The sequence below is a fragment of the Melospiza melodia genome, chromosome 1, assembly GCF_035770615.1.
Source record: "Melospiza melodia melodia isolate bMelMel2 chromosome 1, bMelMel2.pri, whole genome shotgun sequence".
Lineage (NCBI taxonomy): Eukaryota > Metazoa > Chordata > Aves > Passeriformes > Passerellidae > Melospiza > Melospiza melodia.
This window is the reverse complement of record NC_086194.1, coordinates 15,846,054-15,865,428: the sequence shown is the minus strand read 5'-3', so window position 1 is coordinate 15,865,428 and position 19,375 is coordinate 15,846,054. Positions and strand designations below refer to the sequence as shown.

The 19,375-nt window shown below is 43.1% G+C and overlaps 1 long non-coding RNA gene across 1 annotated transcript in view; it reads left to right on the top strand.

Moving 5' to 3' along the window:
• The first annotated feature begins 482 nt into the window (after positions 1–482).
• Positions 483–19,375, top strand: part of LOC134414469 (uncharacterized) — a 69,726-nt gene continuing 50,833 nt past the window's right edge. The window contains exon 1 of the long non-coding RNA XR_010026744.1: positions 483–572. This is a non-coding gene — a long non-coding RNA (uncharacterized LOC134414469). The remainder of the gene's footprint in view (positions 573–19,375) is intronic.

The following is a 19,375-nucleotide window of genomic DNA, read 5'->3' as shown; positions in this document are numbered from 1 at the left end:
CACTACAGAGAAGGAAACGCTGTCCAGAAACGCTGCTAATGCAGGAGCTACCCATAACCGTGAGTGACGGCGCCGAACCCTGCCAGCCCTCTGCTGCACCGGAGCTCTCTGGCTGGGCCTGCCCTCCTTTGAACAATTACGGATTCTATTGGCCACTCTCGGTGAAAGGGACCCAAAAACGCCGCTCCCCGCCCCGCCGGGCGCGGCTCCTTTAAGGCGCGGAGCGGGAACGGGAGCGCGTTCGCTTCGGTCCGGTCCGGTCCGTGCGGCGCGGGGCCGGGAGCTGGCTGCGGGTCCGGGAGCTCCGGCAGCTCCGCACGGCCCCGCCGCCCCCAAATCGCTCCCGGGCCGCTCCGGGGGGCGCCGAGCCCGGGGCCGCCCCGCCCCGCCCCGCCCGCCGGAGGTGCCGCCCCCCGCCCCCCGCGGCCGCGCCGCTCCCCCCGCCCCGCTCCGCCCCGCCGCCGGCCGGAGGCACGGACGGACGGACGGACGGACTGACGGACGAACTGACGGACGGACTGACGGACGAGGCCGCCGGAGGCAGCGGCTGCCCCCGAGCCGCCGGGTGCGAGGTGAGTGGCGGCGGCCGCGCTCTGCCCCGCTCCCCGCGGGTGGGGAGCCCGCACGGGCGCTGCCCCCGGGCACAGGCGCTGCCCCCGGGCACGGCCGCTGCCGCCGTGGCGGAGGTGCCGCGGGCTCCCCGCGCTCCCGGGCAGCGCCTTTGGCGGCGGAGGTGCCGCGCGAAACTCGCCGCTGCTCCCGCGCTGTCACCCCGGCGCGGGGCTCTCCCGGAGCGGGGCTCTCCCGGAGCGGGGCTCTCCCGGAGCGGGGCTCTCCCGGCGCGGGGCTCTCCCGTGGGGATGCGGGGCTCTCCCGTGGGGATGCGGGGCTCTCCCGTGGGGATGCGGGGCTCTCCCGGAGCGGGGCTCTCCCGGCGCGGGGCTCTCCCGTGGGGATGCGGGGCTCTCCCGTGGGGATGCGGGGCTCTCCCGGCGCGGGGCTCTCCCGTGGGGATGCGGGGCTCGCCCGCGCTCCCCGCACCTGCTCCGGGGCCGGGCTGCAGCCGGGCCGCCGGCGGCGCGGGGCTCTGCGGGGCTCTGCGGGGCTCGGCGGGGCTCTGCGGGCACGGCTCGGTGCCCGGGGGCAGCGGGCGGGGGGCGCGGCGCTGGGGCCGCTCCCGGGGCCGCAAAGCAGCGGGGCTGAGAAATGTTTGGAGGAGTTCTGTCTCTTCTTTCAGCTGGAAAAAGAAAGGCATCGGCGGCGGCGGCGGCAGCGCGCACGTGTGATGTAGAGAAAGGGGGACTCATGATGCTGGCTGGCTGCAGCTCGGCAGGGTACCGGGAAAGGCGCACAGAATCAACAGGGCGCCTGTTGGGAGGTGCACGGAGCCGCTTCGGCCCAGAGCCCCCGAGCTGGTTTGGAGAGACTGAGCACTCACCTTAAATGGCTCGGCAGTGGGGTTCTGGCTTGCCCCGACTTGTCCAAACTCCAGAAAACAATATGACGTTTAGAAAGAGGGGAAACAATGTGATATTGTGATTAATAGGAGAAGAATGAGTAGTAGGGTATGAGTAGTAGGGTATGCCGATGGTTATCAGTGCAGTGCTTGTAGGGTTTTACGTAGAGCTTGGATACCCAGTGCTGCAAAACTGACTACTTAATTACACCTTTGTATCCATTCTACTAATAACACTTCTTGCAGTCTGATGGATCATGATCGTGGATTATGACTCTTTTACGAGAGACTTAAGTGGTCTTTCGAAGAGTGAGTGTACTCAAGTTTATTACTTGGCAGGGGGCAGCAGCATGAAGCCTCGGAATGAAAATAGGAAGTGAACATTACTCATTTAGTTTTGATATTGTGTCTTTGACGGTTCTAAGTGTCATCATAGACTGATCCTAGCTCAGATAGCATCTCATGTACTGAAAGACATTACTCTTGTCCTGGTTTGTACCTACTTCTTCTAGCTGTGCAAGCAGTCCCTCTAATATGGAATATGTTCTGAACAAGTCTGGTTATTTTTATAATGGGCAAATGTGTTTCTGGAAGAGTAAACCAGACTGTATCACTCTGAAGAATGTTCTCAGCCTGTAATATCTTAATCTCATCTGTTCAAAATGAAAACAACCGCCACCGGAAAGCTGAAACCACTCTTGACTGATGCACGTGGCTGACGAGGTTTATGACAACAGAACTGTGTGCAGTGTTACTACACTGAGGTGTTGCTGCTCACACCTGGAAGCCCATCCTCGAGCTGAGAAACAGTCCTGGTTTCTTTATGGTCCCTTTGGAGCCTTCATGAGACAGAAGTGCTTGTTCTGGAGGCTGGGAAGGAATAGTGGTGATGTGCCCCGCTCCTCAAGCATAGGCTTGACAGCTGTTCCTGCCAAGAGATGTTCTTCCCTGGTGGGACACTGAGAGGCTTGAGATGTCACCCTGTTCTCCTCTGCCCCCTGAGGCTGCAATAAAAAGGGTTTTGGCCTGGTCCTTAAATGCATCTGGCCGTGGGTAATGGCACAGTGAGATGCTTTAGAGTAGTTTGCTCAGTTTCAGTTCTGCTTTGTTTATCTGTGTGGAGACTTTGTTACATGTTACTGTGTCAAGTGAGATGCAGTTAAAATTTTGATTTGGTATCGTGATAGGAAATATGCTTCAGCTTTCACTTTAAAGTAGTTAATTGTAATGCAAAAGAGTTGTATACTAGCACGGATGTGCATGCCTGTGAGTTCATCTGGCCATGCTATCGTTACAAACCCCTCTCATACAGGCAGGACCAAAGTGTCTGTCCTGTGTAGAAACTTCTGCAGTCACCAGAGGAAAGGCATGGGTTTTTTCACAGTAAAGCTCTGAACAAAATTCCTGTCTTCAGGTGAGTGTTAGCTCTTGCTAGGTGTGGCCTGACTGTACTCCCCTGGGGGAATCATTTCGCACCCTTTGTTTCGCTAGAAAATTTATAGTTCCCAACTGCACTGCTCAGTTCTGAGTGGATGCAAACCATGCTGACTCATATGCTGAACTGCAGCCTTGCTCCATGTAAACACAGGCACACTTCTAAAATATTTAATTTGTAATGTCCTCTGTGGAGAGCTATCCCACAGCTCCTGGCACAATTCCCAGAAGCAGCAGATTCTGGGGTTCTGGGAGTTTCAAAGGCCATTGGTGCCCAGCGGGATAATCATCTGAACTAGTTCAGTGTAGTTTATCCTGGCACTGGGACAGTTCAAACTGAACAGGTATTTAATCTTGCTTAAAGCAAGTCTGCTTTGAACAATACGTGGTATGTGCATGAGCGATCTGGAGCCTGTTGGGACATGGCTGTCAGGAGATCTACATGGAGGGAAATCTTTGTTATGGCAAGTACTCTTTGGTGTAGATGTACCTCCCAACAATTTCTAAAACAACCTCTGTGGGCAGTTATAGTAAAACCAGGAATAAGCTATTACAACATTTGTTTTCTTAGTTCCTCTCTGGCCAATACCAGTGGTAATTAATTGTCTTGTGAAATACCTGAGTTTATATCCACGAGTGAAATGCATGTTAAAAAAAGATTCTCAGAAATACAGAAACTCACACCCATTCATGCACACAAAAATTCTCATTTTTTTAATTGAAAATAAATTACAGTATATGATTTGGCTACAAAGGAAGAGAGTGGAATCAAAGAATGATTTCTAAGCACGCTTATGTTGTCTGTACCTGCTAAGTACAGTATTGGAGTTTTAAGATAAATATCTTCTCCTTTAAAGCAGTAATTCATTCAGTGGAGACTAGCTGATAAGAAACTAGAGTTCTTTGGCTCTTTTGTGGGTTTTAAAATTTTGGTTTGTTTTTTTTTTTTGGTTATTATTGTGGGCTTGGTTGAAAGACTGATCTAAGTAGTACTCTCTGTACTAATAAGTACAGAGAGTAGTGTGGGAGAGGTTCAGTGATCTTATGGATGGTGTAGACAATCCCATATCACTTGCTCAGGTGGGCTGTCAGTGCATTACCTGTAATAGTTAACGTCATCTGTTTGCTGAACTGTGCCCAGCCTTGCTGATGTCATAACTCATGCCAGCATCCTGCAAGGTTTTAAGCATCCACTCTTAATTTTTTCTTTTGAGAACAATACTCTAGAGACTCTAGAGTAGTGGGATGTGCACATCTGGGTTGCAGAAGAGGTTCCAAACCCTGGAGAAAAAGCCCCTGGTGCAAATGGGGCTCTGGAGCTCGCTGAGGTCCCTTGGGGATACAAACCATTGCTCCCAGTGCTTGTATCCATGCTCTGTCAGTGCAGCAGGAAAAGCAAATCTGTGCTCTTTCCTTTACAGATGGTAGGATTTGAAGGTAGTGTGCCTGTCATTTCTTGGACTGCAGGAGGGGTACCTGGCATAGTACTGTCTTGGTACAGGAAGCATCTTTTCTGTGACCATGATTCAAGGCTCAACCTATTTTCCTTCTTTATTAATATGGGGAATTTCCTTACAAATGTGGCTTAATTCACAAATCAATTTCACTAGAAAGACTTCTTTATCTCAAATCTGAAATTGAAGTGTACAGATGTGGCATTTTGTTGCTTAAGTGTGCTGAGAGATGCGTTTGCCATTAGCAGAGTCCCATTAGTTATGAGGTCGTCTTTACAACACATATTTCAAAATCCTGCTTTCTATGGTGGCTGTTAGTGACATTTTTGTTTTAAAAGCAGAGGAAGTTAAAAATTGTGTCTGCATCTGTTATTGCTGCTGTCACAGCTGTCTTTGTCCAGTTTTAACCATCCTATTCTGAGTAGCTCCTAACTGGGGTTGTAACTTCAATGGCCATGTGAAGAAGAAGTGGAGGTCTTTCAATGCTGTCTCCTCTCAGTCAAAAAATATTTCTTTTGAGTTACACTAGGTTTAATCAAGTTCAATGAGTAGAAGTATTCCACTACTAACTCTGTTTTGGTGCCTGGCATAATTAGGGCTGATATGGTTATGATATTAATTAATTATATTAATTAATTATATTAATTAAGCCAGTTCCTTAGCACTAATTAATCATGGTTTGTCTTGAGCAAGACAGATGGTACCACTGATACTGTGCTTCTGAGAATTGAAAACAGGGAAGATCACTTGAAATAAGGTGATGCAATTTTTGTAGGAGGTCAAGTACAAAATCATTTCTTCAGATGGCAATTGTGAAACAAGTGAGTGCTCCTTGCAACGTGCTATCAGTTCTTGCATAAGTAGGCAGGAAACAAGGGCCACCCCTCTGTCTAGGTGGGCAGTGGGATGTGCTGTCTTCAGGTGCCAACTCACTTTTGCACCAATGTGCAACACCAGTGTAAAAAAAGATATAAATAGATGTAAAGCTCGTGTTTATTCAAGCCCTCCTTTCTAGCATACTCAGCGTCTTCCTCTGAAGTGGAAGGCCGACTTCTGTGTAGTCTATGTTAAGAGTTTGTCTGTCTTCCTGACTCTGGCTGGAGAACACTGTCATGAGAGGAGTTTTTTTCTAAGTTAAATGGCAACCTGTTAGAGTAACACATTGTTGGAAACTGTTGGTGGTAAAGTAGCAGCAGCTTGGGAAGCTCTGTGACCCTAATCCAGATTTGTTTTAGAGCGTAATTTCTAACACAGAATCCTGTACAGTTTGGTCCAGTTGGAGGGTCAGCTGTCTATTTTGGAGCTCAGACTGCTGCCTTTTGAGATGAAAGCCATATTTTGTGAATATGAACTCCTTTTTATCTGCTTGCTGTGCTGGTCTGAGGGAAGGAGCAGCTGTAGTCCATTGGCCAGACCTGCATTTGGCTGTTGCTGCCATTGTGTTGTGTGTAAACATGTACCATTATTTTGGATCATATAGCAGCCTGTTCAAAAGGGTCTCGCATTCCCCAGCTGTTCTGCAACTTTTCCATCTCTGAGCTTGCCAGCTGCTTAATACAGGCAACTGTAGCTGCATTTGTCTCTCTGGTGTTAAGTATTAGTGGAGATAAAATTGACTTGCTAAATGTTAGATGCTGGAGCCTCTCTCCTGCTTCAAATGGACTTAAAACAAAAGCAGGCTGTTCCTACCACATCGAAGTTAGAAGTTTTCTTTGTCACTAGTTGAACAGATTGCATAAAAATCTTTGTTTCACAGATTTGAAACAAATAAGAAACACAATTGTTTACAAATACAGCCACAGATTGTAGCAGTAACTAATCCGAAAGAACTGGGTTACAAAAGGTGTGCCTTAAAGCCATGTCAGCAGCTCATTTGTTTAACCACTTCTCTGAACAATGTTCAGTTTGACAAGGCATCCTGTGCTCTCTTGTCAGCCAGCCCTTTTGTTTACTGGATCTGGGAACTTTTGTTTCAGTGGCAGCCCTGCTCAGACTGGATGTCAGGGAAGGAGCAGGGGCTCTGCAGTATCTTCTATCTGAACTCACTGAGTGCTGAGTCCAGGTGAGGAGCCACAGGCTGAGACCTGCCTTTTCCAGCCTGCTCTCCCTGCCATGAAAGTGATAGCAAATGTCTGGAAAATGTTTTGTGTGACTGAGCTCCTCTTTACTGCAGCTTTGAATCCACAGCTATCTGCCTGGAGATACAGAAGCTGAAAGAGTAAATTCTAGCTCCTTTGGAAAAAGGAGATAATTCTGTTCATGACTAAAGTTACTATTCTAACCACTTAACCTGTTCTGTCAGTTTGAAACTTGGGGTGAGGAGGAGTGTATCCTTGGTTGCTGCAAGAGACTGCTAAAAATAGTGATAAACCAAAGTTTTCAGAGGCTGGTGCCATTGATTAGTGTTCCTTACTCCCATACAAGGGGATAAATCAGGTGTTCACCTGAAATAATTTTTAATGCAGTTTGTATTTGAAAAATATAAATTTGCTTTTTCATGGTTTTGCTATTTGTTTAATGGTGACGGAAACTGGAAGGGAATGACTTGTGCATTCTTGCTCCTGATTGCAGAAAAGATTGCAAGACTGCCTCTGCCCCAGGGTCCAAGTTACCCATTGTAACTGGCCTGAATACCCTATTATTCAGAGAGGAAATTTCCAGGTGACTGTAAATACATTTCTTTTTTCTACCTCTTTTTTCCCCCACCCTTTCACCAGGCCTGCTCAATCCTCGCTGGTTGTAGCTTTCATGTTCATGTTAAACATCAACACTACCTAAATTATGTTAGGATGACTCTGGCTTCATAATAGAGCCTTGACCTGTAAAAACAAAAGCAAAACCATAAAAAAGTCTTTTGATTTAAGGTAGCATGTTTCAGGATCTGTTTTTCGTATCTCCAAATAGCTCAGAGTTTGAACTTTTCCATTCTAATGGAAGTGTCCTAAAAGAAGTTGGAACACTACTTGGCTAGATGCTTCGCTTGTCTTCTGGAAAGTTAATTTTTCAAAGTCAGTGTTGGAGCACTGAATCATTATTTGTCTGAAATCATAGCAGAAATATAGGCTTATAGTTTGAAGTGATCATATAGATACATAGTTATGTTAGCTGAGCAGAGTGATAGATACTAGATTAAAATGTCTAGCTAACACAGAAAATGTAGAAATGAATGTGAGTTCTGGATTTTATAATTACATGTATGAACTGTTCTTCAGAAAACAGGTAGCAGGGTTTCTCTTTCAGAACAGCAGATTGAAAAAAACACTTCAAAAATAGAGAGAGACAACTGAGTGTGATACTGAGGGCAGGGAGAGAGGACAGGGAATGGAGAAGGAGCTTCTGTCACACAGGAAGTTAAGGAGGGCATCTTAACATTTTAATTTTTTTTTAAGTGCTGCTGATTAATTCATAAACCCCTTTGGAATGACTTTAGAGAATGGACATAGAGGAGGTTGGGACAAGAGGATTTTGAGAATTAAGAAAGTAAGGAAGTGTTGGTTTGTCCTCAGTTGAACAGAGGAGGAAGACAGTATTTGATTAGTGATTAGTGTTCAATTATTGAAGGCTTTGGGAGAAATAAATATTTTTTTCAGAATGTGGTGGGAAGTGAAAGGAAAAGTTTTTAAATGGGCTTAAATTGGCTAAACATGTTTAAATAATAGAGGGGGAAAAGGAAGGGATTACAGTCTCACCCACCTCCTGAGACTGTTTTTAATGAAGTTGGTGAATGTTTTGGGAAGGCATAAAGCACTTGAGGAAACTTTTTGTTAGGTGTTTTTCTTTCTTTCTTTCTTTCTTTAAATGAAAGGTTCTGCCAGTGTTTTTAACTTGGCTTAAATTTGCTCCATCCTCTACAGGGGAAAATATTTATTTTAAAGTTTCCTCTAAACTTAAATTGGCTTCCTAGTCAATTTAAAGACATGTCTGTCTATGTAATACCTTTTAAATCCAGGAAAGCTGAAAACTCCAAGGCTTAGTGAAGGAGGACACCTTGTTGATCGCACAGGAGAGCAGTATTTCTAGAAGCAGAAAAATTGCTGTTCTGAAAATGTAGCTTGAATTAATCCCTTCCACCTTTGTTTTCCTTTTGCTGTTGTTAATGATTTCCTTTGCTCAGTGCTAAGTGCTGTTGTGCCTGCCTCACTCCACTGATTCTTCCACTGCTCTCTGGGACTAAAAATTACAGTATGTGTCAATTTAAAGACAGAAATAGAGCAGGGGCTCTAATAGAGCTTCTTCACTAAGCTCAAGCTTTGAGAGTTATGATCTTTAACTTTGGCACTTAAAGTTATTTCTCTCCAGGATGGTCATTGTAGCTCTTAGTGTGGGTTGTCCTGCCCACTGATGAGTTTGGGTGCCTGTTATCTCACAGGTTGTGTGGCCCAAGTCTCTGCCCTATGTGTAGCTTATCAGCACAGCTCCCTAGAGACCACACAAAATTGTCTCCATCACTGAAAAGATTCAAGGCTTTAAAGAAGGTTGCTTAGGCAAGAGTTGCAATAATGAACAAAATTACAAAAAGAAAACAATATATTTACTTAGGGAAAGTGTGTCAGTAAGGATCTGGCTTAGTTAGGCTCTGTTGTTAGGGTTGCCTGTTACAGCTACTTGAGTTCTGGATGCTTTGCCTTGTTTGTGAGCTGCATGTGAGGCTGTGCTTTCATCTGTAATCAGCATTTAGCTGGAAACTGCTGAAAAGTCCCAGTACTGCTGCTTCTTCTCCCACCTCACTCCTCAAAACTCAGCTGAGGTATTCCTGTTTAGATCACACTCTTGGCTTTAGGCTGAAACTGCTTTAGTCAGAGTCCTCTGTCATTTGTCGTTTGAAGTATATGCTGTGACAAATATTACTTCAAAGGAGTTTGTACAAAACTTGACCCTTGCAAAGCTCAGAGAGTAAAGACTCTCAGAATTTATAAACACCCTGACCATGGGATTGCACCAAACCTCTTCTGGATGCTCCCCCTGGGCCCGTCCTCTTCCTTCCTGCTGAATGCCAATGGTTGACAGGCAAAGAATTTGTTTTTCCTGAAATACACTTGTTTGTCTTCTCTCCATAATATTTGTTGCATGCCTGACTGGACAACTTGCATGCAAATGCCTATTTTTGTACTGTTTCTGTGGGTTGGCAACAAAGTAATTGTGGCTTCCTACTGCAAGCAAAAGCCTGGTGTATGGAAGTGAGTTGTTTATATGGATTCCTGGATTGGAATGCAAGCTTAATTCTTTCAGTTTGAAAATAAATTGTGTTGAGTAAAATTAACTTTGAATTTAAGCGGCACTGAACCCCGTTAAACAATTTTCTAGGGCTTACATTAATAAAAGCAAACTATAGCATAGCTAACTACTGCTAGGGATGCATTTCAGGTTCTTAAAATTTGTGGTTCAAGAGGGGAATGCTCAGCTTATACTTCTGTAATAAACTTCATGTCTGAAGTGCACTGTGTGGTGTACCCTGCTGGGATAGCACAGCCACAGATAACTTGAAGGGATTTGTGTGGGCAGGGAGAAGGCAGATGAAACATTCCAGGTGAGATATAAATTTTTAGGTTTGGGAACCTAACCTGCCTTACAGTTAGAGATAAAGAGCTGTGAAAAAAGAAGTTATTAGTGATTTTGTTTCATCTAACCTACTGTTAGAGGACCTAGTGGCCTTTAAAAGAAATCCTTAAAGCAATATTTGGTTGAACGTTCTTTTTCTGGACTCCCAGGAGGTGTTTGCCAGCAAGGAGCTGCTGACATCAAAAGCAAAACCCCAAAAGGCCCATCTATGTGTGTGAAGTAAGGAAACTGGGAATGAGAGTGGTTTTGTGCTGAACTTCAGCTGGAAGATCTTTCTAAATGCAATAAAGAAATGGGGCACCTTTATTACTGCCTCCAAAAGTTGTGATGACTTGTGAGACTCCTAGAGTAACATCCAAATGAAGACAGTGCCCTTCCAATAAAACAAATATTACTTCATTAAATGTTTCTTGTGCAAGACCAATGTGAGAACTTATAATCATGCCAGTCACCTCTGAAACAAAGCAAGTAATCTTGGTGTTACAGAGGTTCGTTTCTTAAGGAAGCCCTGAAAAAACTTTTTCCATGAACATGTTGGTATGAATTGGCATTCTGCCTTGCACAGGAAACCACAAATTCTTACTGCGGAAAACTTGTAACTCTTGTAAAACAGTCATTAGTTTTGTGTCTTAAATGTGCAGAATGTTCTAGGTTTTTTTGGGTTTTTTTGTGTGGCCTCTGGAGAGCTGCTCTAAGAAATGCTTCTCTTTTGATAAACAGAAGATGCCTTGCTCAGATGTTTCCAGTCACTTGCAGTCCCTGTGCATGCTGCTGGGGCTTGGATGCTTCTCAAATGCCTACAAGCCTGAGACCATCTTTATTGCTCAATTATTTTTACCCCCTCAAGTCTGACAGTTGCAGCAAGTGAACATGATCCCTGTATTAAATGCAGCAATGTGTCTGATGAGTTGCTTTGTTAGGGTTTCTGAAACTGGTGCACTTGAAATTGCCTTTGGTGGTGGGGCAGAGTCACTCAGTGCACACCCACAGACACACCCTGTGCTCGTGTGCACTCCTTGGCACCCTTGTGTGCAATGTCAGCCTGACTTGTACACCTCTGGTATGTGGTGTGTGCTACAGGCTGGGAGCTTCAGTTTCAGGTGACTGGAAAAATTACTTCTGTGACTTCACTGAGCATCCCTCTTTTTCTTTATGCTAGTCTTTTTCAGTCTTGTCCTCTTTATATATTTTTTTTTCAAGTCCCTATTCTGGATTTGGCATGCAAGCTGTAATCAAACTGCACAATAAAACCCTTTCTTGACTAAGTTTTACTTAGTTTTTGTTCCTTTCAAATACACTATCAAGAGTAGAACTCAAATTACACAGGCACATTATTTTTATTTTTTTATGACAGAAAAAAGGATAATGGGTGGGGATATAGCAAATCACCTAAGCTAGCAGTGATAAAAATGTTTGTTTGTTTTTATTTTTTTTTACAGTGCAGACTACTTGTTTGAATCAGCTTTATCATATCTTCATCAATGTTTTATAGTTTCTACTATTTTGGAGTGTTAGCTGGGTTCTCAAGTACTGGAACGTTGCTGCTGCTATTTAAGGCAGGACATCTGTCATGATGTGTCTAGAGTCTGATTTCTCCAAGCCTGAACAATTCTTGCCTTTATGCTCTACCTATGTATCCCTTGCTCTTTCTGCAACCTAAAAATAACACAGAAGTTAAACAACTCGTTGGAAGTCTGTAATTTCTGAGAGCAGCAACTTGCCAGTAGCTATGTCTTGTGTCATCTGCACAATGCTTTGGCAGAGTTTCAATAATTTGCTAAAATAGGCCAAATTAACTTTTCTTTCTGATCAGGTGTAACTTTCTGTACACAAGGATGTGCACAAAATAAATGCATGTTTCTCACAAACAGTGTTAACCCTGCCTCATACTCACACCAAGGTTTCTGGGACCCAGCCTGAGCAGCATCCTCCTGTCCTGCCCTCAGCTTCCTCCCTTGATTCTGGGAGTCGTGGCTTGCACATTGGCTTCCTTGGGGTTTGGGAATTTTCCCTTCAGTAGCTTCAGTGTTAGTTGCTCTCTCAACTCTGTTTTATGTCCCAACAGCTGTTCAGTTTGCAGGATTTTATTGTAAATAGTTTGGACAGTATTATTACAGTGTTATCAAGTATTCTGTGCACAGGATAATGAGGCAACTCACAACTGTTCTGTAGAACAGCAGACTCTTTTAGAAATGATTCCTCTTCTCCCACTGTAACCCTACTCTGAAAACTTTGTTCTAGGGACAGTTTTAATGAGCTTTGAAACCTGTGTCACAATTTTCAAAACAAACCCTTTATGTCTGTGGCCTTTCAATAATGCCATTTTTGGGGCTGGAATTTTATTACTCTAACAGCTCTCCTCCCATTTCCCTCTTTCATTCCTGCTCCCAGCTGTATGCATGCGCTGATTATTCTGGGGTGGTTTTAGTGCACTCCTTCAGCTCTGTAAGCTGCTTTATCTCAGGTTTTGGTTGCTGGATCAGTACATCAGTGTCTGCTGTTAGTGAACTAAGGAAGGTCTCAGACCTCCAAGGTGTGTGGGAGCTGGTGCAGTGGGGACAGTGTCAGACTGGACAAAAATATGTTCTCTGCTCAGTTCAGTTTCCCTAGCATGGATCTGTAGATGAACATGAGTTTTCTGATGGCGCCTCTCAGTTCTGATTTGACAAACTAAAAGCTTTCAAATGGAACCCCAAAATAGTGTTTATTTGAAGCTTAAAATGTTGGAATTGTATTGTTTCCCTTTGTGTTTGTAGCTCCTATGCCACACTGTTTTTACATGTTGTTTGTTTAAATGAAACTTTACACTTCCCAGGGAAAATTGCAGCTGGGAAAGGCCTGAAATGATTGCAGTTGCTTGGCTCTGTTGGATTGTAACTGTGTATGACTCTTACTAACCTAAAATTGTAAATGCTTTACTGTTTGGCAGATTGTAAAAATGTTGTGAGACCATCCAGCATATTTTAAAATTACAGTGAGTTATGGCACTTTGGAGTTAGAATGGTCATGGTGACAGCATGTCTCTTTGTACTGGTGGAGAACATTAAGGAGAGCGGGGAATAAATACTAAGGAGAATTGAAATAATTGTACATGGAAATGCAAACAATATAGGAAGTTTTGGGAAGCTTTGTTAAACTCAGGCTGAATACTTAAAGGTTTACTGGACAGTAATACATGGTATTGCTGGCTTTGGCTTGTGATCACCAGTGAGGGCCTGCTTTTTCACCTAGTTTTGCAACTGGGAATTTACATTGGCACAAGGAAGATAAGTTTCATATTTGAGTTAGCAGAATACAAGTGTCTGGTTGGAAACATTCCCAGCAATGAGCTGATTCCTAACCTTTTCTGTAAATGCTCAGTAGTGCCACCAATGAATATTTGTCCACAAAATCGTTATGACAACTTGCATAAACTCCAGGATTTTTTAATGTCTCAAAACCACTTTAATGTAGGGTACAAGCTGGTCATTTATAAACACTGGCTTGAAACAAAACAATCAGATTTAACAGAACAGCTTGGTGGAGTTTATCAGAACTATTGCTGCTGCCTGCATGGCAGCTTGGTGAACTCACTGCCAGCCACTGGCCCTGCACACCTTCCTCACAGTACAGGAGTCTTGTGGCTGAAGACAGCATCTCCCAGACCAAGATCTCTAGATTATTGCTGGGCTTCCTTTGGAAAGGACACCTGAGCTGGCTCTGTGGCCTGCTGCAGGTGTTGAATTGCTCCAGTGTTTTACAGGAGCTGTGCTGCACTATCAGTATATCCTCCAGGATAATTCATATATACATTTTTGACCAAAATAGAGGAAAGCACTATCTTCTTTTACACCATAATAAACCTTTTTCTCATTATAGAGTGTTGAATTGAACTATTTGAGATAAAGGAAAAAAACCCAAACAACAAGCCACCAAACCAAAACAATTTGATTTCTCAAAATATTCATTCTGGCAGTAGATGCACATCCAGCATGTGAAGGAAAGACTCATGACTGTGTTAAGCTCCAGATGTGAGAGGGTGTTCTGCATTATAGGTAAATGAAATTTAAAAAAAAAAAGTCAGAGCCATCTGGCAGTGAGCAGAGTGCAACTGCTTGACTGCTTTGAACTTCACTTGTACAAACAAACCTCTTCACAGGTTGAGGACTGTCCTGAAAAGATTCTCGTTAGATTTTTTTATTTTTGTTTTTACATTGCTTTCTGGTGAGCTTATAATCTGAAATACTACATAATTTGGATCTGGGATTTAGATTCAAAGTTAATATATCTCCATAGCAAAGTCCATGTTGTTCAGAGATGTTGCTGTGTTAATTGTTAACAAAGGTGCTCTCACTGCTCAGCTGAGCTGCAGGGTTTGTTAGCTGAGCACTGCTTGCTGCACTCTGTTGTTTAAGTGCTTTTTTTGATGTCTCACAGCACCAACATGTGTAACATGATTGATGTGACATGGAGGAGCCTTATCCTGAAATGTGCTTGTGGAACTTAGTTGGGACTGTTCAGATTTTGCTCAAAAATACTACTTCATATTTTCTCCAGGGGCTAATTGCACCATCAATTTGATTCATTCTATTTAATTAATATACTTTTGATCTTTGAGCAAAGCAGCTGATTTTATTTGGTTGATCACAGCAACCTGAGTATCATCTTTTATGCTTGGTTTATGGGTTGGGTTTTGTTTTTTTTAATCCTCTTAATATCGTCTGTATTCAGTGCTGTTGTTTAGAACAAGGGTTTATTTGTGTGTGCACCTGCTGAACAAGATTCACTGTTATGTTTCAGGTGTCTTCAGAGTCTTGCTTCATCTTGTCTACTGCCTTTGCTTCGTTTCTGTTTCTTTCTTGTGTGGTACCACCCATTTGCAAGACCTTGGAAATTCAGCTCTCTCTCTCATGTATAGGCAAGTCTTCTGCCTTGTTCCATAATTGCTCAGTGAAGAGATCTCAGTTGTTGTCAAGGAAGCCTGAGATGCTTTGAGGTGTTGCAGATCAGAAGACCATTGTAGTTCTGTAAGAGTTCCTCTCTTTTCCAGTGTGGTCACTAACAGAGCATTTTTGAAAATTCACATAGGGGAACAGAAGTGCAGAGGGTGACATGAATCCAACACGTCCCTCATTTTGTTACTTTGCTTGAAAAATAGATTTTATTTTTACCTTTAGGAATTCTTATTAAATTTATTTTTAATGAAATTTGTTCCATTAATAAGGGAGTTGTTTTCAGCCATGCTTTCACAAGATGCTTAAGTCCAGGAGGTAAATCTAAACATGGGGCAATGTCCAGTCTTGAATACATTGTAAAGAGGTGATCTGAATGGACAAGTGCAGGACCTGCTGGTTAAAGATCATGCATTATTAGTCATGTCTTTCTGACTTGTCTGGGGAAACCAAATGTTTAATGTTCTTTCCATTTCTGAATCTTCCTAGAGACTGTGGTTAGCAGTGACTGTTGCCTTTGGTAGGAAATTCAGCTGTTTCTATTTTGGATTTTATGCTCTTCTTTCTATCATTAGTCGATCCTTGGGTATTTGGGAGATTTCTTTGGTGGGTGTTCCTCCTTAACTTGCTCCAAAGACTTCAGTGCCAGACACCAGCCACATCCAATTGACCCAAGTGATCCCAATAGCTGAGGTAACTTGTTTCCTGTTGGAGTTGGATGTTGTGTTGTGCATTTTAGGATGAGGCATAATAGCCTGAGTAGGAGAGATGCCTGTGGAAAAAAGAAGAGGAAAACAGGATTCCTAATTATGTGACCTCTCACTAGCTTCAGGGAAAGGGCTGCTGGAAGGCAGGTAAATTTTAAGGGACTACTTTTTTATTATGAGTCTGCACAGCTTACATTCTCATTTAGCACTTCAACCTTTGCCTGACCTCACCGGATCTTCTCCTTCAGCCATATTGGCAGTATCTTTCTTTTCTGGCCAAAAAAAAAAGAGAGGCATGCACATTGTAATATGCCTTTTTTTTTGCACCACTCAATCATTTTGCCAGAGTGGGGAAACAGTATAGTGTGTGTTTGGAAGGAGGGCATGAGTTATGTGAATTATATTATTTCAACAAATTTTGTTTGTAGGTAAAGACCCTAAGAGGGTTTAAAAAACTTCAGCATAACTCTCTTTGAGAGTTTTGAAAGCAGAATCATTTGTTTTTGAGAGCAGACTAATCTGAAGCACTTGATGGTCAAAACTCTATAATTATTATATGTAGAACTGTCCTTTAAAAATACTTCTTTCCCCTTAATTCTTGAACTGCAGAAATGGACACCTGTCTCTGGATTAATGCTGGCAGGTTCAAAACTGTCAGTGGTTTTTGTGATGAACTGGAGCTTCAGAGGTGACTCTGCCGTCAGCTCCTGTCTCTGTCCTTCAATGCAGCAGCTCTGTTCCTCTGTGGTCTCATAGAAAACAGTTGGGATCACTCCACTTCTTGGCATGTAAAAGTTCAGCATCTTTAAAGCAATGAATACTTCATGCTGCTAATGGCTTTGGAGTAACTCATTTAAGTGGAAACTGAGCAGTTCCTTACTTAAAATGTGCTCCAGATTGTGTTTGTAAATATTCTGAAAATTAATCGATGCATCTGATTTTCAGTATTTCTCATGTATTTCAGGGAGACAGTAAAGTATCAAAATTGATTTGTTTTGGAAAAAGAGAACAGACTGGCTTGAAGGAATGAATCTCTAGACCTCAGTGCTTGGTATTAACACTGAAACTTATGTACTAGGAAGGCCATAGACTTAAATTACAATAAGGAGATAACATGGCAGAAAAATGAGTCAGAGAAAGGAGGTAATGTAAGAAAATCAAATAAAATTTACCTTGTAATAATGAATTATTGAATGTATGGGGTTTTTTTTTTTGTTTTTTTTTGTTTTTTTGTTTTTTGTTTTTTTTTTGAACAGGTGGTTAAGAACTTTAATCTGCATAATGGAATGTGTGTTCCAAAGGAAAAAACTGCTCTTGTTATGAAGTCAGAACATGCAAATGTCTCTGAGTCTGAAGAAATGTTTCAGAAATTCATTTTGAGGGCTTGGAAGACAATCTAATATGTGTGTGTGTGGAAATCTGCTCCACAGTACTATTAGGTTGGCAGGAGACATTGGTTTACATGATAATACAATATTGTTTTCATGAGTATTGCTACTCAACAAGACTGAGAACGTTATAATTTGGTTTTGCAGCCCTTTCAGAAGATGTCCTACATAATTGATGCCCCTGCCAAAGGAGCTAAGAGAGGCATTGTAATGGAACCATCTCTGATGTCACATTTTAGTTGTTAAGGAGCTATTAAATAATGGAACCTTTAAACCTGAGATCATATTTCATTTTGGCTAAAATTGGCATTTATTTAATTACAGTTGTGCTCCATTTCTAGGAGGTTTATGGGAAAATTTTGGAAGTTACAATTGTTCTTGCTCAGACAAACAGCTGAGCAGGCAACTGACTGCAAGTCTCATTAGACATTCAGGATGTGTTAGCATGGATGACTGTGACTTGAATTAGTGGCAGCTGCTTTACAGGTATAAAAGGAATCTTCTCTTTGCCAGCTCTATCTTAGTCAACTTTGCTGAAGTTATTTCAATGTACAGTCAGGTGTGTGCAGGGATCTGGGTGAAACCTGGTCTGTTTATCACTGGGAGACCACTCTCATACTGTCTAGACCATATAGGAATTGCAGCACTTTTTATAAACTGGATTTGTGGGATGAGCCAGTTCATGCAGCTAGTGCCTGGCTTTAATTCTGGTATATCTAATTGATATGTAGAAGGAATTCAAGCTGCAGATTAAGGAGTGAGTGTGCCTGTGAGGGCTCCAGCAATGCAATTTGCCCTCTGAACCCACGGCTGAAGCTCTAACTCTAGTCTGTGTTTCTGGCCCCTGTTTCTGTCCCGGGGCACTGTCAGGGAGGTTCCCATGCTGTTCCTTGCACACTGGCCCCTGTCAGAGGTTGCTCTCTCAGGGGGAGTGCAAATAGCACAGCCCCAGTTTGTGACCAAGGCCTGGCTGAGCAGAGCTGGGCAAGTGCAGCTTAAATAACATAAACACGGCCCACTGGGTCTGCCAGCTGGCTGACACATGCAGTGGGTGTTTTACAGCACATATCTCTGAAGTGAAAGGAAGATACTGAAGACAAGAGTTGATTCCTGGATGTGCTGTAAACCCTGAAATTTTAATCTGTTTGTTTGTATTGTGCTGTAAGGGTTGGTCTTTTTAGGGATTTTTTGTTCCTGCTCTTTTTTCACCTCTAAGTAGGGAAATTAATTTGAATTTAGATGCATTTCAACAGTGATGCAAATAGTTAATTTTTGCATTTAGCATAGCAACTTACCTGTCTGACAGCCTTTTAACACTGTGTTTAGCTTTTCAGTGGCTCATTACTAGCCTTAAAAAACACCTCTCTCTTCATTTAAAGTGAAACATGGTTGTCTAATACTCAATTCAAAAAAATAAATAAAATGTACCTGTTGTGTATGTTTCAGAGAAAGCACTTGCCTGCTGCTGGCAGACTGAACACCTGCCCCAGGTTAGGGATTTCCATGGGGCTGGGGAAAAGTGAGAGGACAGCGCTGGGCAGGGCAGGATGTGCTGCTGTCCCTGCTCTGCAGTTTCTCAGGGTGTGGAGCAGGGAGGGCTGTGCCTGCTGGGATGCTTTCCCAGCTGTGTGGTGGAGGAGAGGAGTGCTGGCTGAGCTTGCCAGCAGTGATAAGGCTCCAGGTGGGGATCACAGCAAACATGCTGTGAGAATCAGCTCTCCCAGGAGTTACATGAGGCAAAGATGTTCTTCTGTCACTTGTTCTGCTGGAAGCTTCTTGCTGCTAACAACTAAGCATGCAAATCAAGCTGTGGCTCTTCCAGCCTTCCTGGTGTTCTGGCTTATGGTTCTGTTTTCAAAACTGAATTTATCAGCACAGACTATTTCGCTCTGAAATGTAAAACCTTACCATAAGTGCTTCTTGTGCTACAATAAACAGACATAACTTTCCTTTACAAGATCTGCACATCATGCTTGCTTTTTCTCCCCACTGTTTATTCACTTCCGTGCCAGCAGCACAGGTATCTCCTGAACAGGTTTATGCAGAACTGGCAAATTGAATGGTAATGTCATTGCTTCCAGTGAATTCCAGCTATTGTATTCTGCATACAGCATTCACAGCTCTATTACTGACTAACCAGTCTGCTCTTGGCTTCAATGAGGTGCCCACAGACCTGCTCTGATCTAAGGCTTTGGTTAGAATTTGAGACAGTTATCTTAAACCAAAAGAACCTAAGACCATAAATAAACTGTTAAGCAATGTAAACTTTTTAACAGCAGAGACAGTTAGCAAGGAACTTTGCAAACCCCCAGGCCAAGATAATCTTTACCATAATTATGTAGACTACTAAGTGAGAAAAATTCCAGAGCTTTGCTCATGAATAAGACTGGATTATTTGTGATGTGATTTCATAAAATAAACAAGGAGACTAAAGGCTCCAGAGGCT